Genomic DNA, 20608 nt, shown 5'->3' with positions numbered 1-20608 from the left:
AGTATACATTGTTTTTATATTTGGAAAGAAGTCTAAATTTTTAATTTAGACATACATATATATCTATTAATTATATAGAATGAATTAAACCTAAAAATAACTAAGAATCTACTATAAATTATAGCTACATATGACTGACAATGGTGATTTGCTTTACTTAACATTCAATACACATTACTTTTCTAAAGGGAAGAATCTTGCATCCCTTCTTCACAAAGTTTCTATGGGAAAAAATGTGGAAAAGTCTCAATCCTAGAACAAATCTATTTTTTGGGTTTCATTTTTCTTAATTTCATTTTCTTTCCCATAGTGAACTTTTTCTTTTATATAATACAAAAGTTAATCTTTTTTTCATTTCAATCTGTAATACCTTTACTTTTTCACAAATCAAACCCATACATCCTGCTTTTGAATTGGAGAAACATTACTATAGGCAGTGCAGTTAGCTGCCTTTAATGACTCTGCAGTTATGGCAGTGATTAAAATGAGTTAAAATAGCTACAGAAAGAAGCCATTGGCCTATAATAGCTCCATATGCACAAAATAGCCTCATTATACCTTGTAAAACAAGTGGTTCCATTCTAGCCATTCAAATAAGAAATGAAGATATGTACATCTATTAGTAATATTCTCTAAAAATGAAGCATACTGTCACTGACAATAAAACATTGACCCAAGTTCTGGGCACAGAAAGTAAGATTTTAAAAATATCCTAAATTCCACATCATAAATAATTATTTATCCTATTATCAAAGATAGCAAAATGACCCTGGGACCTTGTTTACTTTGTATACAACCCTTTTATGAAATGTGGAAAAGATATTATAGTTTTGTTTAAAATTTAACTCTTGAATCTCCCAAGATTTTTAGTCTGGAATTTTACATATACACCAAGCTAAATTATTTAACTTTGACTCAATCCCCCTGACATTGGTCATTCAATAGTTCAGATGTAATAATTTTGAATGCATTTTACAATGATCTCTTTGCCATCTTAGGTAGAAATTAAATCAGAACAAATCCTTATAACCATGAAAGAACATGAATGTGCTGATGGTTTCAGAGGCAAAAGCAAAAGAAACAAGGGCAGTATTTTCTTCATTTTTAATTTTAGTTGTAGGGAAAAGATGGGTAGCATTAAGAAGTGTCCTAGTCAGAAAGAACCAGAAATGGAATAATAAGATCTGGCTGTATTGCTCACCACCTGCACACCTGGGCCCGTTCCTTTACCATCGGAATTTTGGTTGTTTGTTTGCTTATTTTCTCTAAAAAATGAGGAAAAAATAAGAACGCCTACCTGACTATTGTGTTACAAATCTTAAAATGTCTTGAAAAGACTTGGTAAATTAAAAAACACTACATAAAACATCATATTTTTCCCCAAAAAAGAAACCTCCTGTCTCATGGTCATGTATAGTAGGCAAAATCACACTGATATTCTTCAATAATTGAAATTGCTTTTTCAATATATGTTGAGGAGTCATCAGCGATGCCTTTTCACAAATTGGAATAACCTCTTTGAAGGCATATTACCAAAATCATAAGTTCTACTAAAAGCTATTTCTCTAGTATCTATTTGGGCCAGCTATTAAAACCTCCTTTTTCCTATAAGGGCACGTATGATTAGTTGGCAGCTGTTTACCACTCACTGAAATAAAGCCTAACAGAACTTTAATCCAGATAATTTTTAAAAATAGGGAATCATGGGAACAGCATGAGGACCCTAAATGTCTGGTATTAGTAGGACAAAGGAAGACTATAAAAAAGGGACAAGGGATCCCTGGGTGGCGCAGCGGTTTGGCGCCTGCCTTTGGCCCAGGGCGCGATCCTGGAGACCCGGGATTGAATCCCACATCGGGCTCCCAGTGCATGGAGCCTGCTTCTCCCTCTGCCTGTGTCTCTGCCTCTCTCTCTCTCTCACTGTGTGCCTATCATAAATAAATAAAATTAAAAAAAAAGGGACAAGAAAGCAACATGATATCCAAAAAGAACACTGATTTGGCATCACTAATTGGATGTATAAATTGGAGTAAGTCATCAAATCTCTTTGAATTTTAAATTTCCCCTTTTTTACAATAGGGATATGAATGTATGTTTTCAAATAAAAGGGGGGGAAGACTACTAAATAAAGTTTCTAGAAAGTGCTTACAAAAATTGTTTTCTGTAACATGGAACACAATGCATACGTAATAAATTTTGATTCTCCTTTCTTCAATAAAAAGTGTGGGTATGATTATTTAAGATTGACCTCCTTTTCTTGATTTTACTGGGAACCCATCCAGAAGTTTCAATTATATGAAAGCAACTTTTTTTTTTGCCATGGGTTTTCATAGCTAAAGTTTCCTATAACTAAGTTTCTTCTATTTTAATCTTTCATAAATGTATGTATGTATGATAAATTATATTGACATCATATGGATATTATTTGGAAAATGTAATTAGCATTTACAACATGGTCAAAGATGAGGGTTGATATCTTAAGACTCTGAAAGGTATTGTATCATGTAAACCCCAAATAATATTTATCATCTATGCAATGTAAAGTGATATCCATAGCAAAAAAAAAAAAACTGTAGAGTTATAAAGGCCTGGACTCATTGTGTCTCTTGGAAGACAGAAGCTTTCTTTCCCTTACATTACTGGACATTGTTATTATGGGTCATATATACTTGTCAAGTCTTGAAAAGTTTGGGTAATTATCTATGGCTCTTAATAGGTGCCATTTTTTTTCATTTTATTCTAAGTGGAGGTCATTTCATTAATTTTTTCAGTGACTTTCCTAACTCCATTGGCAGCTTTTTCACTATATATTTTTGGAATAAAATAAGTTCTGAAGAAGAGTATTTGAATTAAGTCTGCGGTTTTCTCATTTGATGGAACTACCTCAATCTCCTAGACCTTTTTTTCATAAAAAATAAATATTTATTTCCTAGAAATAAATATTTCTTTACTGTGCACATACTTGATTAGCCCAAGAGGATTTTTGATCATTTATTTTCCCCAGCTAAATACTTCGTACATACAATGACCCCTGTTTGTGGGAGAATTTGTAATAACTGAAAAAACCATATGGATGAAGTGCTACTTCCAGCTTGAAATTGCCAGTTATGAGAAGAATCCTAGATAACTTTCCATCTCAGGCAATTGTGCAAGGATACACTCAATGTTCTATATTTTCCTGGGCTTTAAAAAGAACTGGAATAATTCAATTAACCTAAGGGGGAAAAGAAACTCAACCCCATTTTCAAATCACACACACACACACACACACACACAGAAAACACACACAATGCACTAAAAAATTTCAATAGCATAAAACCCACAGTCCAAACTTAGGGCTTCTGGGATTTTAGACCCAGATTTCCTTGTAATGTTGGCACTCCCTTGTTCTCCTAACAGCAGCTGCATCCTGCCCTGACAAATTTGCTTGCTCACTGTTCTTTCACTTGTGAGCGATAAATGAGGTAATGCCTAAGTAAAATGCTTTCAAACCAATAACACATTATATAGCTTATGAGTTATTATTATTATTTATTGCTCATTTTTTTATGATCTGGGTCAAGTCTGATTTCCTCCACAAAGCCTTTCCTCACTAGCTGAGGTCACCACGATCAATCTTTTTTCTAATATCCCATAGGAGATATGGTACTTCTTTTTTGAATCTTAGTATGACTCATGGCCCAAAGCAGAGTGCAGGTTCAGCAAGAGGAGAGGCCAAATGTCATTTGTCTCTAAGTCCCGCACAAAATCTGGCATAAGGTCTCACATAGAGAAAGATGAATGTTATTTGTTGATAACTGTGTACAATACCCAGATGCCAATTAAAGCCTTTCAATAAACAAGTTACTCATGTGCACAGTTTATTGTTCTAACTCAAAACGGCCCCCCTACCCCTTTTTTTTTAACTTTCAGGAAGTTTCTCATGGAAAACCAATACACAAATACCAAGAATAATATGCACCTGCTATCTGTGTGATGTGCTAGACATGAACACAATTTTAAAGTTCTCTTGTACCATTGTTTCAACATCTGTCCTTATTCTAGTTACAAATTCTACCAAATATCACGCAGTTTGTAACCTCATGTTTTTCTGCTCAACCCATGCTTTCCAGTGCCCGTGTGTGGATTAAATTGATCAGATAGCAAACTAGCTCGAATGGAGCTTCTTAACTTCATTTTATTTCAAAAAACTTTCTAACTTTTATGAGTGAGCACTATTTTCAAAAAAAAAAAAAAAGAAAGAAAATCAATCCAGTCTATTTCATTCTTGCTGTTATGTTTTTCTTTTAATGAGGAACTTATGAAACCAGAAATTGTATTTCATGTTCAAGCATCCCAAAGCATTCTACTCTATATTATATCCCCTCTCCTATAGGCTTTCCAATCCATTCATGCTGTCACCCCCTCCCATTGCCAAACCAATAACCATTCCTCTTAAAATGCAAATATTGATATTTAAAATAATGGAATAACTTTTGTAAAGAGAATTGTGAGATTTATAGGCAAGTGAAAAAAGCTAGTCTTTGGAAACTGCTCCAATAACTGATCTTTTTGAAACAGGGTCACAGGAGTAGGAGGGATAGTCCTATTCTTACATGAACACAGCAGATGGCTTTTTCACTTCTCTCTCCAGATAATATTCCATCTTAGTGTGTACAGGCTATACTTTTCTAAGCAGAATAGTTACAGGAATATCACCAGATTAAAGACAAAGCCTTCAAACCATCTTCAAATTTGCTAAGTAATTGGAGATCTTTTGTTATGAATAATCTAAAAAATAATACCATAAGTTCCTGACAAGTTTTTAAATAAAAAATGCCAATATCTAATTCAAATTGCCTTTAAAGCTTCAGGAGTTATATTAATTCAGCTATGTGTAACTCCCTTTCATGTTCTTCATCTACCCTTTATTTTTTTTAAGATTTTATTTACTTATTCATAAGAGACACACACAGAAAGTAGCAGAGAGAGAAGCAGGCTCCATGCAGGGATCCCGACTTGGGACTCGATCCGCTGAGACACCCAGGCTGCCCAATTCATCTACCCTTTAAAAAAAAAAAAACTATTGGAAAAGTAGAGATTGGGAAGTCACTCCTGATACTCCTATAGCTTTAAGACAAGACATTTCTATGACATCAATGCAGAAAAGATTTTAGGACAATTAAATTTTACCAGACTAGTTTCTGAACAGGGAACAGTCTTACCTCTTTTGCCAACAATGGATTTCTTGAGGTTAATTTTGTTTTTGTGACGTTGTCACCAGAAGTAGCACCGGGACTGTAAATTTAACTTCATGTTATTATGATGGATGGATTACAAAGACATTGTAAAGGATGTAAACATGTCAGCATTAAGAAATCAAACTCAGATGTTTAGTGCAGAAGATGTGTGGTATGTCTAGACAAAACAAACCAATAAAAAGATGCAGAGAATAAAAATTAACCCTACTCAAAATCTAATTGCAAAAATTATGCATTAAATTGGAACAATTATACTTAAAACTGAATTAAAGTGACGGCTAAATCTTGAAGCTATTTGCTTATCATACATTTGAAATTGTTAAGATAGATGTAAAGAGTAAGTGGATAAAAAAATTAGCTACTTAAATCATCCCCCCAACCCCAGTGCATTGCAATATTACTCATACTACCAAAAATTTGTCTGGTGTGTGGTTTGGTCTAGAATTTCCTTTGAATAAGAGTGATAATTTCACTTTTGTTTCTGATTTTGGTGAGGCAGAGTTATTCAAAATAAATCTCTGTGGGGCTTATTTAAGTAGCTAATAATTCTTAGAAAATGATCCTTTGCTTTAAACATTAGATTCCTCTGTATAGATACACCTCATGATTTGTTTCCATCCAAACCATAGGAGTTAGCCATGCCATCATACCGACCTCAGTATAAAAAGTAGTATTGCTTATCAACTATACTTCCTAAAGCAAGATTTAAATCTCCTGTCATTTAAACTCAATTGAAATTTAAATAAATATAACAATAAACTACCATTACAGTAAAATCCCTTTCCCATATACCAACACTGGGAAGATAAAATCTTTGTGAAAGTAAAAAGTAATTCAAAACCTCAATGAAATGCTGGCTTGCTTTAAGTCATATTTAATAAAGGATGAGTTCAGTCAAATAACAGACAGCCACTTAGAAAACATTGCAGTGGTACTGTGTTCTCAGGATACCCCACAAGAGGTAGCAGCCTTATCTCGTTTTGCAAATATAATCAACACAGATAGAACTGTTAGCTTGAAGTTAAACAGGAATTCCTTGAGAAATACAGTCTTGATCAAATCCAACTGCAGACAATTACATAAGGCAAATCAATCTCTGGCGATTTTAGGTGTGTGCAGGTGTCATTAGTATGGTGGTTAAAAGCCAGACTTCTGGGTTTAAGGTCTGGCTCTGCCGCTTACTAGTTCTGCCCCTTAAATAAATAGTATCACCTGTTTGTGCTTCAATTTCCTTATGCACCTTCACCATTACAATATGACCTTTGCCATCTGTAACACTTTTTCTTTATGCATCCTAGTCTTGGGATCAAACTGTTGTCACTCCTTTCAACCACAGAACAAAGAAAATGATTTTTTATCTACTACCCCATATAGTGACAATTTTTTTCTTGTTATGAGAAATTTTAAGAACTAATCTTAGCAACTTTTAAATGTATAATACAGTACTGTCACCATACTGTACTTTACATCCCCAGGACTTATTTCTTTTATAATTAGAAGTTTGTACCTTTTTTTTTTTTAAGAGATTGAGTGCACAGAAGCTGGGGCAGTGGAGGAGAGGCAGAGGGAGAAGAAGAGAATCTCAAGCAGGCTTGATCTCATGACCTTGAGATCATGACCTAAACCCAAATCAAGAGTCTGACACTTAACCAACTGAGCCACTCATGCTCCTCAGAAGTTGTGTGTGTGTGTGTGTGTATATATATATATTTATGTATGAGAGTGTGTATATATATTTATTTGTTTATTATTTATTTGTTTATTATTTATTTATTTATTTATTTATTTATTTATTTATTTATTTATTTATTTATTATTTATGAGAGACAGCATGAGCAGGAGGGAGAGAGAGAAGCAGGCTCTCTGCTGAGCAGGGATCCTGATGTGGGGCTTGGTCCCTGGACCTTGGGATCATAAATTGAGCCAAAGGCAGATGCTTAACTGACTGAGCCACCCAGGTGCCTCAAGTTTGTACCTTGTGACCACCTTTAGTCATGATTTGAATATCTGTATTCTTAATGCTCCCAAGGAAGGTAAAAACTAGGGCTATTCCAGATGCCTAGAAGAATGATTAATTTGTTACATACAATGGATGTTGTAGTAGGTTAAAAAATTCTCCACCCCCCCAAAAAAAATCTACATTCTTATTATGGGCTAAATTGTACCCCACCCCCGTTCATAGGTTGAATACTTCTGAGTGTGACCTATTTGGAAATGGGATCATTGAAAAGATAATTAATGTAAAATGAGGTCATTAATATGAGTCCTCATCCAATGTGCCTGGTACCTTTTTAAGAGATTAGGACATCCACACAGGAAAGACCATGCAAAATCACAGGGAGAAGACAGCATGGCAGGCCAAGGAGAAAGACCTCAGAAGAAATCAACCCTGCTGGCATCACAGTCTTTGGCTTCCTTCCTCCATAATGTGTGAAAATTAATTTATGATGTCTAAGCCATCTGCTCTATGGTACTTGGTTATGGCAATCCTAGAAAACTGTATAGATTTGATTTAATGAATGCATTACAATTTATGATTCATTCTATTCTTGATGGATATTTGAGTACTTTCAAATGTTGCTGCTGTCAGCCTTTTTATAAATGACCTTACATGAGCCTACATAAATATTTTTGTTGAGCATCTCCCTAGAAATAGAAGTTTGAGGGTATGGGGTATGCATGTGTTTAGGCTGAGCAAATACTATGACATATTTCCCAAGTATCAATTTATACTCCTGCCAGTAGTTTGAGAGTGCTATTTTTCATAAATCTAACCTTTCTGATTGCTTGGTAATAAAGTATTAGCATAAAATAAGTTGTATCTATTTTAAGTACAGTGTTTGATTAATTTTTTAATTATTTTTTTAATTTAAATTCAATTTGCCAACATACAGTATAACACCCAGTGCTCATACCATCAAGTGCCCTCCTTAGTGCTCATCACCCAGTTACCCCATCCCCTGCCCACCTCCTCTTCCGCAACCCTTTGTTTGTTTCCCAGAATTAGGAGTCTCTCATAGTTTGTCTCCCTGATTTTTTCCACTCAGCTCCCCTCCTTTTCCTTATAATCCCTTTCACTATTTCTTATATTCCACGTATGAGTGAAACCATATGATGATTGTCCTTCTCCAATCAACTTATTTCCCTCAGCATAGAAACATGTCCCCCTGTAACTACAACCATAATCAAGACATAGAACATCTCCATAGTTTCTCAAATTCCCCCATGCCCTTTGTAGTCACCTCTTCCTTAGCGCAGATCACTACACCATTTTCCATAATTATAGATGAGCTTTGTCTTTACTAAAGTTTTATATAAAATAAAATTATGAAGTATATAATTTTGCATTCCTTTTCTTCATCAAATTTCTGATATCCATCCCTTGTGTATGTATAAATAGTTCATTTGTATTCCTGAGTGGTATTCCATTGTAAGGATATACTACATATTGTGCTTAGTTCTTCAATTGTCAATAAATATTTGGGTTGTATAAAAATTTATGCATCCTTTAACACAATGCCAAAAGTGCCAAATTCTTTTTCAAAGTTAGTTGTATTTACACTACCAACAACGGTGTATCAGAATTATAGTTGGTGAACATACTTGCCCACACTTAGTATGGTAAGTATTTGAAACTTAATGGTTGAATAGATTTGATATAATTTTGACTTAATTGGTTTAATATTTAAATATTCTCATCATAGTCCCTCATGATGAAAACTATTGACCATCTTATCATTTGCATATTTTCTTGTATTAAGTGAATTTTTAAGTTATTTTATGAAGTGATCTTTTATTATATTATTAATTATATTAATCATTTGTTAGATATAATATTAATAAATATCTATATATTCTTTATTATTTTATGAAGTAACTTATCATTAAATATTCTTTTTAAAAATATTTTATTTATTTATTCATGAGAGACACAGAGAGGCAGAGGGAGAACCAGGCTCCGTGCAAGGAGCCTGATGTGGGACTTGATCCTGGGACTGCAGGATCACTCCCTGAGTGAAAGGCAGAGGCTCAACCACTAAGCCACCCAAGCATTCCATTAAATATTTTTTATTTACTGAAATTTCTATATTTTCTTTTATGAAGTAACTTTTCAAACGTTTGCCTATTTTCTATTGGCAACAGCCTTTCTAATTCCTCTAATACCGTTCTAAATATTGAACAGTAAGATTTCTTTATACATTCTGGACATAACATCCTTAGTCAGATAAATGAATTGAAAATCCTTAGGTCTGTGCCTTTCCTCTTCACTGACTTAGCAGTGTTTTTCAAAGAGAACTTTTTAATTTTGATGAATTTTAATTTTTTTCCCTCTGATGAAATATGTATTTTGTGTCTGTTTAAGAAATCTTCACCTACCTACAAATTGTGAGGATGTCTATTCTATATTTTCTTCTAGAAATTTTATAGTTTTAGCCCTTTTAAAACTGTGATGCATTTCAATGTATTTTATTGTTTTTGTTTTGTTTTGTTTTGTTTTAATATTGAATGGTTTTAGTACAATTTTGTATGGAACTGTCATTCCTTTCCCTGATCAATTGCTTTGGCACCTTGATCAAGAATTAAATGAACAGAGCACCTGGGTGGCTCAGTGGTTAAGTGTCTGTTTTTAGCTTAGGTCATGATCATGCCCCCCATTGGGGTTCCCAGCTCAGCAGGGAGTCTGCTTCTTTCTCTTTCTATCCTGCCCTCTCCCACTCATGAATATTCTCTCTCTCTCTCTCTCTCGAATAAATAAAATCTTTAAAAAACAAAAGAAAAAAGCATAACAATTAAATGAACATAATGAAGATAATAAAAGTTTAAATTTGGAAAAAATACCCAAACAATGCAATCTCATATTTCCAAAATAAAACACATTTCTAGTTTTTAAATAAATAAACAAATGTGTAGATTGTATGAATCTATTTCTGGGATCCCTTTTCTTTTGTACTGATACATGTATCTTTACATCCATACTACACCACATTGGTTACTGCATTGGTCAGATATTGCAAGTCCTTTAATTTTCTTTTAAATTTTGTCCATTATAAATGCTTTGCAATTCCATAAAATTAAGATTCACCTTACAACTAAAAAAAGTAAAAATAAAAATAAAAACCTTATAATTTGAATCAGAATTATGCAGGATAAATTGAATGGTTTGGAGAAAAATTGGCATCTTAATAGGATTGAATTTTTCAGCCTTATAAATAAGTTATATTATTCTATTTGTTTAGTCTTTTAAAATTTATCTTTAAATTTGTGCTTTTATGATATAGGTCTTGTAGAAATGTTATTAAATTTTGCCCTATTTCATATTTTTCATGCTATTGTAAATGGAACTTTTATACATTTTTGTTTCACTATATTTTATTGATAGTATAAAGAAATATATTTATTCAGTATCTAGATATGTTCATTTTGGATATTGATCTTATATTCCAAGACCATGCTATATTAAATAATTAGTTCTAATATCTCTTATCTAAATATATTAGAAGATCCACCTACTTGACCATGGTATTTACAAATAAACATATATTTTTAAATATTTTATTTATTAGAGCTAGAGTTTGAGCACAAGAGAGCACGAATGGAAGAAGGGGCAGAGGCAGAGGGAGAAGCAGACTCCATGCTGAGCAGGGAGCCCTACATGGGGTTAGATCCCAGGACCCTAGGATCATGACCTGAGCTGAAGGCAGACTCTTAACCAACTGAGCCACCCAGGCGCTCCTCCCATCTGTTTTTCACTTATTACTTTTCCTTACCTTATTGCATTACCTAAGGCTTTCAGAATAATATTAGATAGATGTAGTGAGTGTGGACAATCTTGCCATATTTCCTACCTTATGGGGTAAACACTGATTTTTTTTTCATTTTTAGCTGTTAAGTTAGCTATAGGGTTTGTAGAATTTTTTTTTTATCCATTCATACTCTTTATCATGAATGGGTATTGAATTTTATAAAATGTTTTCTCTATATTTATTAAAATGGTCATATGATTTTTTTCTCCCCTGTTTATACTGTGAATTTCATGGATTGTCTTATTGTGGTAAATGGGGCTAGTGGGCTATTCTGTATCAACATTTTACAGATTAAAGTATTTGCTTTGTTAATTTTTTTAAAGGATTGTTGCCTATAAGTACATGAGGAAAATTGGTCAGGAGTCTTTTTTTGTTTGTTTGTTTCTGATGATGTCCTTATCCAATTTACTATCACATGTTCTCTCTCTCTCTCTCCTGTTGTATAAAAGCACTTATCAGGATTGACTTTTTTTTTTCTTAAATGCTCAATAGAATGCTCCAGAAATAGACATTCTGGGCCTGGTACTTTCTTTGTGAGAAAGTTTTATTTAATAGATAAAGGACTATTAAGTTTTTCCATTTCTTCTTGATTCAGTTTTGGTATTTTGTGCCTATTAAGGATTTTTCCATTTCTCTTAGTTGTCAAACTTTTTTAGAAAAAGCCATTCATAATATTTTCCTTCTATCATTTTCATGTCCATTGGAGTATAATGATAGCTCTTCTTTTATTACTGATATTGTTAAACAATATCTATCTTTTATCCCTTTCTTCCTCTCTTTCTGTCTTTCATTGGCCTGGATAGGGCTTCATAATTTTCATCTGCCTTTTTTAAAAAAATCATCTTTGATTCCATTAATTTATTCTGATTTTATGTCCATTTTCTATTCATTTGTTTCAAGTTTGTATTTCCTAAATATTTTATTTTATTTTATTTTATTTTATTTTATTTTATTTTATTTTATTTTATTATTTTATTTTATTTTATTTTGTTTTTCCTAAATATTTTAGATGGAACTTCAGATTTAGTGTGAGATTTTTTTTCTCTTTTTAAAAAGTTATCAACTTATCCCTGAGCACTGCCATAGCTGATATTGTGGTTTAATTTTAATTGTGTCACAATATCTCATATACTTTATAAAGTAATATGTAGAAATGTTTCATCTCCATGTATTTACAAATATATTTATATTACTGATTTAATATAATTCCATTGTAGTTCAGAATAACTACTTTAAAGGGTACAATATATGTCCTGTGTATATTAATACTCTGCATTGAGAAGTATTTTCTTTGGACTAGCATGCAGAGTTTATTGATGAATGTTTCATATGGTTTGAAAAAACAAAGTGTTGGAAAATAATTTCTGCAAAATTTGGAATCAAGGTTTTTTTTTTTTTAATTTTGACAGTTTTGTACGGGTTTTATATATCCCAGTGATATTTTCTTTTTACTTTGTCAGTTACTCAGATAACAGTTTGAAATTTCTACCTATAACTAGATTTGTCCATTTCTTCTTTCAGTTCTGTCAGTTTCTGATTTATGTAAGTAGAAACTTTTTTAATAAGCTAGACACAAAATTACAAATATTGTGGATTTTACTTATATGAAGTACCTAGTCAGATTCACAGAGACAGGGGTACCTAGGTGGCTCAGTCAGTGGGTGCCTGCCTTTGGCTCAGGTCCTGAACCTGGGGTCTTGGGATCAAGCCCCTCATGGGGCTCCCTGTTCAATGGGGAGCCTGCTTCTCCCTCTCCTTGCTGCTCTTGTTTTCTCTTGCTATCTCTGTATCTCTCAAATAATTAATAAAATCCCTAAAAAAAAATAAAAGATTCACAGAGACAGAAAGAAGGATGGTGGTTGACAAGGGCTGGGAGTATGATGGGTTGGGTAGTTAATGTTTATGGCACAGTTTCAGTTTGGGAGGATGAAAAAGTTCTGGAGATGGATGGTGGTGATGACTGTAGTGCAATCTGCATATTCTAAATGCCTCTAAACTGAATACCTAAAAATCATTAGAATGCTAGTTTTCATGTTATATGTAGTTTACCACTATTTTTAAAGTTATAATAGTTGATTTCTTAAAGGTAACTATGATATTTGGCTTTGTTTCTGTTGACTCCTGTTTCCTCTGGTAACTGGTCAACATTTCTTGCTTCTTCACATTTTTATTAATTTTGGACAGAATGCTAGATCCTATGAATGTTACATTGTCACTTGACATATGTTATTTTTTAAATTTTGTTTTAATGGCAAGTAGTTTCTGGTAGTTGAGCTTGATCTTTTTGGGTCATGGCATAAAATTTTATTTTTTAGGTCTAAGGTAACCTTTACTCTAGGACAGCAGTTCTCAACCAGTCGTGATTCTGCTTTTATAAAGTACATTTGAAAATGTCCAGAGACATTCCTGGTTGTGAAAACTGAGGAATATTACTGCTGTAACAGTGGTAGAAGACAGTGGTAGAAGACAGTGATGATACTAAGCACCGTACAATACACTGGAAGTCCCCAATAACAAAGGAATTCTCTGGGCCAATATGTTAATAGTGACAAGGCTGAGGAATTGCTCCAAGGCTAGATTAGCTATGACATTTTTATAACCTGTACTGAAGACCCCAGGTGTTCAATGAGGTCTCTCCAGTTTGGCTACTTAGGATCTTTCCCAAGCTTGTGTCCGGTCTTGGGATAGTTCAGCTTTCTGTTTAGCCTCATTCAGTTTTACACTAAACACACAAAATTTAGTGTTCAGCTACAGAGACAAGGGAAGCTTATGGAGATTTTTGGAGTTCTTTCTCTGTGGAGTTTCTTTCTTTCTGGTACTCTGCCCACAAATTACAGATACTTCACCTCCTCTCAGGTGTCTTTATGTCAAGTCTTGTTTGAGTATCCCCTGCCTTGTGCTGTGGACTAGAAATTGCCTTCCAACAGAAAGCAAAGATCATAGTGTGCACTTTTAATGTTCTCAGCCTTTCAGGAATCACATCCCTGTGCTGTGTGTTGTACAACAGTTGAAAATAGTCACTTCGTATATTTTTTCAGATTTCTGGTCATTTTTAGTAGGAAGGCAAATCTATTTCAATGACTTCATCCTAGCTGGAATTTAAAGTAACTTTTTTTGGTTTGAATTTCCTTTTGATGATTATTTTAGGAACTTCTTTTTTTAATGTGCCCATTGGCTATTTATATATCCTATTTTTTATTAATTACCTATTAAGTTGTTCCTGTTTTATCCATTGGTTAGTCTGCTTTTTAAATACTGATTCTCAGGATTTCTTTTTATATTCTAAACACAAGTTCTCTCTCAACTGTGTGATGTACTAATATATTCCTCCAATTTATGATTTACTTTCTATTTTTTTAAATGTTGTCTTTTGATGTTGTTAGTTTTAATAAGTTTCCATTGATCTTTTGTTGTTTTTTTTTTTCTCTGTTAGCATTCGTGTTCTTTGCAAGGAGTCTTTGATAACCTGAGGTCATAGAAATATTTTCTTATGTTTTAGCCTAAAAGCTTTATTGTTTAACCTTGCACATTTATGTTTATAATCCACCTGAAATAGACTTTTATGTAAGATGTGCAGTCGAGGTAGAAATTCAATTTTCCCAGCATCATTTTATAAAAAGGCCATTCATTCTTTCCTGTACCTCAGTTTATTATATACATGTGGAACAGTGTCTATTAAATGTTCATTTTGCTGTATTTCTACTGCTTTAATTTACATCATTTAAAATAAAGACTATATCTTGTATGTAGTTATTTGACATTTATTCTCCTTCAAGATTTTTTGGATATCTGGGCCTTGCCTATTTTCATACAAGTTTTACAATTGTCTAATTTTCATATGAGAAAAAGAGAAAAATAAAAGCTGTGACTTTTAAAAAGCTTTTATTTATTTATTTGACAGAGAGAAAGAGTGCACACAAGTAGGCGGTGTGGCAGGCAGAGGGAGGGGGAGAAACAGGCTCCCCACTGAATAGAGCGCACCATGCACGGCTTGATCCCAAGACCCTGGGACCATGATCCGAGCCTAAGGCAGACATTTAACCAGCTGAGCCACCCAGGCTTCCCAAAGCTGTGATTTTTTTTTTTTTTAATGGGAGTAGATTGGCTCCATCACTCATGAGTAGAGATTTGACTTCTTAGCAAAACTGAGTGTTCCATTACCTGATCATGCTGTATTTCTTTAATTACTTAGATATTTAAAATCTGTAATAGAGATTTGGATCATTTATATAGAGGATTTATAATCTTTTATTGGATTCACTGGCAAATATTTGACATCCTTTGATGATGTTATAAATTATACATATTTCTTAAAATTTTGAATTCCCTTTGTGAGTAATATATAAAAACAAAGCTGAGTTGTCCATATTTACACTGTAATTTTAAATCTTTATAAATTACTTATTTAAAAAATTACTTATTAAAGGGATGCCTGGATGGCTCAGTGTTTGAGTGTCTGTCTTTGTCTCTGGGCCTGATCCCAGGGTCCTTGGATCAGTCCCACATCAGGCTCCCTGCAGGCAGCCTGCTTCTTCCTCTGCCTGTCTCTGCCTCTCTCTGTGTCTATCAGAAAATAAATAAAATCTTTTTAAAAAATTACTTATTAAATGTCATCTTTTCTTTAAATTTTTCCTTGTACACATTATATTAAGTGAAAATTGTGACAGATTTATTTCTACTTTTCTAGTAATTGAACTCTTTATTTCTTTCTCATTGATTACAGTAGCTCACAATTAAGTCATGTTTATTAAAAGTCAATGTAGATGCTTTTTATAAATTAAGAAAGTTCATTTCTAATTATAGTATGTTAAGAAGTTTGTTAATTTTTATTCTTTCATGGATATTGAATTCTTTCAAATACTCTTATTGTCTCTTTTTTTTCTGCAAAATGGTGAAATACAGTGGTTTGATTTATTTTATAAATTAAGATACCATTTACATACAATAGATTCCATCCTTTTTCATGCACACTCATTACCCATATCTCCTAATAACAAATAATAAAATCTCTATAAATATCCACATACTTGTTTTTGTATGAACATACAATTTCAATTTACTTAAGTAACTACCTAGTAGTGGGATTGCTAGGAGTGATAAGAATAGGTTTAACTTTTTTTTTTTTTATTTCTTTATTGTAGAGAGAGAGGGCTTATGAGTGGCAGGAGAGGAAGAAAGGGAGGGGGAGAATCTCAAGCAGACTTCCCAATGTGCTTGAAGCTCTACACAGGCTGAATCTCACTACCCAAGATTATGACCTAAGTAGAAATCAAGAGTCAGATGCTTAACCAACATAGCCACCCAGGTGCCTCTAGGTTTTACTTTATTAAGATATTACCAAATGTTTACCCAAAGTAGTTTTACCTACTTTGCATTCATTCCAGAAATATAAGAGTGTTCCATTTGTTTTGCAAATTTGCCAGCAATTGGTGTAGTCAGCATGTGTTGTTTCTCTTCTTGGTTTTAGCCATTCTAATAGGTATGTATTGGTATCATGTTGGATTTAATTTGCATTTCCCTAATGGCTAATAATATTGAGAAACATTTTTGTAATTCACTGTATACAGTGAACAATTGTATATATATATATATATATGTATATATATATATATATATATATATATATACACACACTGTTCTTAAATTGTAAACCAATTGTTTTAGTGGATTATTTATTTTCTTATTATTGAGTTTTAGAACTTCTTTATATATTCTGTATACCATCATTTATCAGATATGTGATTTGCAAATATTTTCTCTTTGGATTATTTTAATTTTCTTAATGGTGTCTTTCAACCAACAGAAGTTCTTATTTTTGATGAATTTTAATTTAACTTTTTTTATTGTGTATATGCCAAGATTTTGGTATTCTAAGAAATATACACACATCTGATCTAATATTTCTAGCAGTTAAACTTTTTGTACCTTCTTTTATTGTTTAAAATATTTCACCATTCTCTGAAGTTATCTTTACACAGTTTTATAAATTTTTGGTCTTATATATTAATTAGTCTTATATATTAATATAGTGTAATACAATATACGGTCTTACAGTCACTTTATACTGAGTCTTAAATTAGGTATAGTGAGTCCTTCAAGTTTCATTTTCTTTTTCAAGACTGTTCTTAGTATTTCAGCTTATTGCCTTCTCATATAAAACTCAGTATTAACTATTTTTAATATAAAAATTTTGGGTGAGCTTTCATCGAGATTGCATTAAATCTATAGGTTAAGTTGGAAAAAATAACATTCTAATAATCTTGAGCCTCTCTATTGAGAAACAAGATATATCTCTCTTTTACATAGATCTTTAATTTTATCAAAGATGTTTATCACAAAAGTTTTGTAGTTATATAATAGAAATCCCACATACATTGTGTTAGATCTCATGTACGTATTTTATGGTCTTTTTTGGAGCTATTGTAAATGCTACTTTTAATAATTCTCCATTTGTTCATTACTAATATATATACATATATACTATGTATATATATACATATTATACATATATACATATATATTAATAATGAACAAATGGAGAATTATAGGTGTGTGTGTGTATATATATATATATATATATATATATATATATATATATAAAATTGATTTTTGGATAAATAATTTATAGCCTATGACCAAGCAAAATCATTTGTTAGTTCTAGTACCTTTTGTGTAGATTCTCTAGAATTTTTTATATAGGTATGGAATGGAGAAACTTTTGTGGTTTTCCTAATCTGTCTACATGTTTTATTTTTCATGGCTTATAACATTGCACAAGACTTTTGTATAATGTTTTATAGAAGTGTTGAGAGGACCTATCATTATCTCATTACATTCATATATGATGTTAGCTATAAGTTCTTATAGATTCCCTTGTTCAAGTTTATTCTTATTTTTCTGAGAATTTTTATCAATGGATACTGAATAATAATGCCAAATGCTTTTTCTGCATGTTTTTTTGAAACAGAGAGAGAGCAAAAAAAATGTATGAGCAGGGGGAGTGGGTAGGGAGAGGGAGGGAAAAAATCTTAAGCAGACTCTGTGCTGAGTGTGAAGCGCAATGCAGGGCCCAATCAAGACCCTGAGGTCATGATCTGAGCTGAATTCAAGAGTCGAACATTTAACTAAGCCACCCAGGTGCCCCTTTTTCTGCATCTTTGGAGGTGATCTCTATTTATTCTTTTTAGTGTGTTGATATGTTGAATTATATTAATTTAAAATATTGGAATATTTCCATTCTAAAATTCCCATTTGATTATTTCAAAGATTGCAATTACCTAGTTAAATTCTCTACATTTCATCTTTGTCTTCAAGCTTTTTTCTTTCCATATTCTTTAACATCTTAATAATAATTATACTATCTTTCATGATTAAATGTAATATCTGGAATTTTGTGAATCTGCTTCTATTGTCTGATATTTATCTTAGAGTTTAGACACGTTGCCTGTGTTGTGACAAGTGAGGTAATTTCTAATTAAATCTGAAATCATTTGTTAAAAAAAAAACATGTAGGCAAGGTGATCTTCTAGACAGGGGATAGCCTTCCATTTACATACTCATACGTTGGTGACTGCTTCCATTAATCCAGCCAGAGACTGTGTCACATAGTGACTAACTTGTTCTATTGGTAAGGCTTAGTACCCTTCTTGTTATCACTCAGACATCCAGATTTTCAAGTCTGTTTTCCTTAAGGTTTTTAAAGCTCAATAAGTATGAAATTATAGTCTTTATCTCAGAAAACCATTGAAATCTCCATTCATCTTTTTAGTCTTTCTTTTTTTTTTTAAGATTTTTATTTATTTATGATAGTCACACAGAGAGAGACAGAGAGAGAGAGGCAGAGACACAGGCAGAGAGAGAAGCAGGCTCCATGCCGGGAGCCCAATGTGGGATTCAATCCTGGGTCTCCAGGATTGCGCCCTGGGCCAAAGGCAAGTACTAAACCGCTGCACCACCCAGGGATCCCTTTTTAGTCTTTCTTTTAAGAATTTTAGCCTTCCAACCCATGCTACTTCAGAATATGACCAGTGGACCAATAGGGCAACAACCTGCTATGTTCTTGAGCTCACCCTTCCAAGTCTCTGTCCAAAGTTTTGCTCTTTTATTTGAAATAACAGCAGCAACTCTCAGTGGATACATTTTCAGCTTTCTATCTGTTCTCATAATCAGAAAATGCCTGAAGGACAAAAGGTCACCATTTTTGAGGTTCTTCTCTTTCTGGAATCTCAGGCCAACCTATTCCTTGTTCTGGTTATATCTGTAGCCTTCTGCTCTTCAAACAGATATTTTTGTATTCCATGTAGTATTTTGTTTTATTTTATTTGGGTTTTTTATTGTGGTTGCTCTCAATAGGAACATTGGTCTGTCACTAGGTACTACATATCATCCACAAGAAATTTTCCCTCAATATATATTTTTTCATATGAGATCAAGGATTTTATTGATTGTCTTAATACTTTCTCTGATTCTCAGGTTATAAACAGTGGTTCACACATAGTGGACCCTCACTGACTATCTGCTAAGTGAATGAATAGCCAATATATTTCCATCAAGACAGACAGGTCCATTAAAATATGTCATCTTTATTTTAAATGTGTCAACTTAACTCTAGATAACTATATATTATGTCACTAGTATGTCCTAACATTTTTTGGTAATATGGGTTTAGTTTCTTTACGATGCTTTTTCTGTTATGATAAGGAGATATTCCATCACTATCCTATCTCAACCTATTACTAATATTTAAAAAAAAAAAGACAAAAGCTGCTATGGAGTTAGATGTACTTACCAGAGATTTTCTGAAATTATAAATTTCTCTGTATGTGTGTGTGTATGCATATAATCCAGAAGGATTGGTGATATTCCTACCAAATCTGAGTTTGAGTAAATTATAGATGAGAAGATAAAATTTAAATACCAGTAAATACATTCTGTCAGATAACACATTTATAATACAGAAGTAGTTTAGTTTCTGATTTCTATTAAAATATCTTGATAGATTTTTACCTTGCATAAACTGCAGCAGAAAACAGAAAATTACCTCCTGAAATGCTTTTATTTGAAAAGTATCAGTTAAATTGATCCCCCTTGAGGTGACTGAAATCAAGGATAGAGATCGACTAGGAACATTATTCACTAAAAGAATAAAAAAATACAATGCCATGTTTATTACCAGGTCCTGACACAAATCCAAAGAACTTGAGCTTCATTTTGAGTCTCTGGGGGTAACCACGTGCTTTAGTATTGCTTATATTACCTTTTATTTGAGAATATAGGTCAAAAATTAATAATTATCATAAAACAGTGAATTTCCACTATCAGACAGGGGATAGGAATCATATTACAATGAGCCCTAAACTTTTACTATAGTGTTAGGATTTGATAATTTCACATATTCTGAGTTCCTGGAAGGCAAATGCTCACAAGTGAGTGAGTGGTATCTATTTTTTCTTTTTTACATAAATCTTTACATAACATCTGGCAGAGATTACCAATCATTGCTTTTATTTTCCTATAATGTGTCTATTCTCACCTTACTCTCACCATTGACGTCATTGGCTTATT

The sequence above is a fragment of the Nyctereutes procyonoides genome, unplaced genomic scaffold, assembly GCF_905146905.1.
Source record: "Nyctereutes procyonoides isolate TBG_1078 unplaced genomic scaffold, NYPRO_anot_genome, whole genome shotgun sequence".
Taxonomy (NCBI): Eukaryota; Metazoa; Chordata; class Mammalia; order Carnivora; family Canidae; genus Nyctereutes; species Nyctereutes procyonoides.
This window is presented reverse-complemented; position numbering follows the sequence as displayed.